Source organism: Stylophora pistillata, chromosome 2 (genome assembly GCF_964205215.1).
Source record: "Stylophora pistillata chromosome 2, jaStyPist1.2, whole genome shotgun sequence".
NCBI lineage: Eukaryota > Metazoa > Cnidaria > Anthozoa > Scleractinia > Pocilloporidae > Stylophora > Stylophora pistillata.
In genome coordinates this window covers 23,755,731-23,760,343 of record NC_142520.1, presented here as the reverse complement: position 1 = coordinate 23,760,343, position 4,613 = coordinate 23,755,731, and positions in this window count along the sequence as shown.

Below are 4,613 nucleotides of genomic sequence, written 5' to 3'. Positions count from 1 at the left end.
GGGAAGTTTAAAGAGCACTCAAGAAGCTAGAGTTGCCCTCGGCTATCGCCACAGGCAACTGTTACGCTTCTTTCATGCTCTCCAAACTTCCCGTGTCCTCCATAACTCGATAGTGCACGCTAAAGCATGAACCAATTGTTCATTGGCGCGCACAGGGCAAAGTCCAGGTAGGCAACAACCAATTATGAAGCACGCGTTGTTATGCTTTGAAAAACGGTACTCTTTTTCTTCGCTCAGTCTATTTTCACTTGTTCGAAGAACGGAGACCGGAAAAAATCCTTGTCCAGAGGATGTTGGAGATAAAATAGAGCTTTCCACTGCAAAATTATATGGAAAAATATTTTGAGGCGACTATCTGTTGAAGAGGCTACACGGAGCCTATATTCTGACCGGACCTGCGGTTCAGCGGATTGAATTGAATTGGTTCGAATTGAAGGCGTTGCTGTTTTAGCTAAATCTCCGTCTCAGAGAGACGGAGATTTAGCTAAATTTGGAAATACTAAAATTGCTAGAGGAAATGCGGGGTCGCTCAATAAAAATTTGCATGTGAACGCGATGACTTTGTTTATAAGGACTTCTGCTGCTTACATCTAGTAACATACCTCAGAAGTTTTTTCTGCCCCAGAACGATATATCACTGAAGGCATTTTATGCACCACAAGTTTTTTGACTGATTGAAAGCTAAGGTATGTGGCAGTGATTTCCAAAAGTTTTTTTTTTTGTCAGAAAAGTATATTTCTTTCGTCCGCTATACACTCCTCTATTAATCTATTAATAGATCCAATCGCCAAAGGTGACATACGACAATGAACTTTTACCGTTCCCGAGGGTTCTTGTTTTCATCAGTACGATAACAATAGAAGTGATTTACAGTACCAGGTTTGTGCTTTAAATAAATATATTCAAGTTCGCTCGAAAGATAAGTTTAAACTGTAGCAAGCTTGGTTATCGGCCCAGCATTTGAAGCTTGACTGACACTCAATGCCAAAACTCATCCTCGTTCCCAGGCTATGTCCACCAGATTGCTTTAAGTCAATTAAAAAGTGCAACGTAACGCCTATTTTGCATCTTTCTGCCCGGAAAAACCAAACGGAATGACTGATTGTGGCCCTTTACGGCCAGAATAATGATTGCGGTTTTGTCTCTGGTGAAGAGGCGGCAGTGAGCATCATTATAGCCTACGAGCAGTTTGTTATGTGGTCTCGTCCCGTAAAGTTAGAGAGAGCGTTGCGTGATGAGTTCAAATTAGGGCTGTGGAGGGTACTGCTGGAAGCGTGGTGTCAATGCAGTTTCTTATTACCAACAATTATTCTGACACCAGAATTAGTTACTAAGCGTCCCATTTCAACCCACACATCCAAAAAAATAACTCCTGCATGGGTAGCATGCCTGTGTCTTGCCACCAGTTTATGTTTTTGGATGAGGTGCACTTCTTGCGATTGTGCTGCACTCTAGCGAGCCCTTCGGAAAAACATGTCACTGAGAGCAGACCTTCCAAGACACTATTCAGAAAGCAAGTATTTCCGAGGTTTGAAGTTCCCTTTGGTTCCATTTAACCATGAGAAATGTTTAGGATTAACGAAGAAAGCGTAAGTTCAGCCAAAGGTTGAAGATTCGTAAATGTACGGAGCTTAGCGAGAGAAGGTAATATTATTTCCCGCGAAAATTACACAAAATCAAAGGCTCCTTAGAGAAACCTCATGGTATGAATTTTTGGCGCCCTTGACGTAACATCTGGCATTCTTTGGAAAGTGAAACGATAAAAATTATGTTCCCAAAAATGTAATGTCCTCAACTCAAAACTTTTGTTTGTAGATCATTCGAACGATGTTTCAAGGAATTTTCTTTTGATAGGTGAAAAATTTAATTATTGCCATGTTTTGAAAGCATACTTATTTTCTGCTCAAGGTTAAAGATTCACAAAAAAAAATCTCTTTAAAGAACGTTACTTTAAAAAGTGATTGTTTGAAATGAAATGTCCGCAACACACTTTGTTCAACTCATACCTTCAAGGTCTTGAGAGCTCACTAAAGCATCTTTTTATTTGGTGTAAAGGGCACACTAAAGGTATTTTCTAGATATGTTTTAACACCATTGTTGAACATTTTGATATTTAAATTGGGGTTTAGAATGTTAAGTCTCTGAATGTAATGTCCGCAACATGGAATCACCATGTATATTCATATTCCAAGGCCCATTCATTTCCAAGGAGATGTTGAGGTCTACTAAAGTTTTTTTGTGGGTACACCTGTACAGTAATAGCTGGAGTTGTAAAATGAGTTTCCAACTTTGTAATTATATGCTGTTGAGATAGTCATTGATATAGTTGTGGGCAACAATGTTCCTTTTCTTCTCTTTGTCTTCAGAGAAGATTAACAGTTGGGTATCTTGGTGTTTTTAGGAAAATTCGTATAGCTATCTGTTGTTGTCACATTTGCATGAAGTAAGCACTTGATTACTTGTGGCCTTGCCATTTCCTAATGAAGTGTTTCAGTTTATTGCAGCTGTAACCTGATTTATAGACATAGCAACACCAAGTGCATTGTTACCATCTTGTTTTTATTACTTGCATAATCATTGTGGTTGCAGATACTCCAGAGTCGATGCTGTTTCCATTCTTGGGCATCAGTTGTTGAGAGTAGGAAATACAGATGTCTATAACACAGAAAAATAATGGGTTACAATGTAACTTAACTTAACATATTTAATCATCTGGTTGTATTATTTTGGATACTCTCCCCTTTTCTTCCCTAATGCCTCGCCTGCAAATGGAAGTTAATAACTTACCTTGTTCTGTGTTGTGCTTGAGGTTGGATTTGTCATTTTCAGTGGTTTTTTGGAAATATTGTAGTAGTTTTCCATCCTTACACCCAAAGATGCATTTTCTTAGACATATGTATGAATTTGCTTCTCAAATCTCTGTATTTTATTATGCAAATGATAGCAATATGTATGATGGTATCTAGTATTTTTGTTTTTCCTTTTCTTTATAAAAAAGTACCTTTTCAGTTCTAGTCTTATAGGTCTTACATTAATTGTTGTATCACTGTGGTTCAGGTGTTTAGGCAAAGTTATCAACATAAACTATATTATATTTACACAGGTTGAAGAAAAATGTATATAGGCTTGTGATCACTATAGTATGACTCCAGTGTACCAGCAGATTGCACATGTTGTGGTATATTTGTATAAATGTGATCTATTTGTGTACGGAAGTCAGTAATATACTGGTTAATCAACTGTGTGTAGCCTCTGCTTGTGATTAGAAATGCTCTGAGAGCTTTTTGTTCCACAGTTTCCTGCATCAAGTTAATATTGAAATCTCCAAGTAATAGAGTAGGAATTGTGGGTTTTGTTAATACTGACTTAAGGAGATGAGTAAGAGCCTCAATCAACTGTGAAATTCTAACAGTTTTTGACCGATAGATACCAACCACATGAATATTTGGAGCTGGATGGCTAAGAACTGTTACAGTAATTTCCACATTATTTACATTAAATCTATATACTATGTAATTTCAGTATAATTTAAATCATTCTTAATGTACTCAGCAGTTCCATAGCAAGTTCTGATGTTAGACTGACTAAAGTCATTTCTGCACAGACTAAATCAGCTTGTATGTGTCATCGCATGCAAAATATGGCGAACACCAGAACTCACCTCACCTAGAAGACGATGTGCTTTCACATGTGCCATTTTCCGAACACTTTCCGAACGGATGGCCAAATCTCAAAGGGTACTAATTTTTAAATTATTATAATTATATGTTGCAAGTTCTACACTTAATGCCATACAATAAGAGGAGAGGGCTTATCTTCTGTTCTAGATGATAAACCGCTCATTTCAACATACTGCTTTCTTCTTGTCGTCAGTCGATTGGTCGTCGTCTATACGATATCCTCTTAGCTGGGGCTCTTCACGGTTTACCAAAATTAACACTAAACCTCCATCCAACTATCACTTTGTTCCCAAAAGTCTCGAGAGGCCCCATAGTGAGGTTCTCATGGTCGTGGGTGGAACAAGATAAAATCTACGAAATTTCACGCTAACCAATTTGCAGTAAACTTTCAGCTCACTTCATATTCGCGGTGTTTAGGTCTTCACGCACGAATCGTTCATGTTATCGCCACTTTTAGGACTCAGGCGCCCATTTTTCTGCAGTCGAGTATTCTGTTGCATATTTCCTTTTCAGTTTTTGCTCCACAAAGGTATGTTTTGATCAAGTTTGGAATAAAATAAAACTATCACGCTTCAAGGGACTGGACGCCGTTTTAAATTTGTGCAAAGTAGTTTTTTTTATTTATTACAATTTAATGGCATTAATAGTAATACATAACAACAAAACTAATATAAATAGCCATACGGATAATCTGTAAAGGAGTCCAGGACCCCATAAAGAACAGATCACCAATGAATATCTACTAAAATAAGTTACAAAGTAAAGTATAAAATCAAAATAAAATCAATAGTTCAACAATAATAACTAATTTAATGCACGATCCAGTAAACATTTCTTGACTCCCCGCTTGAAAACATCAACACTTGTTGCCTTACGAGTATCGTAGGGCAAAAGATTCCAGGAGTCAACTATCCTGTGAAAAAAACTATATTT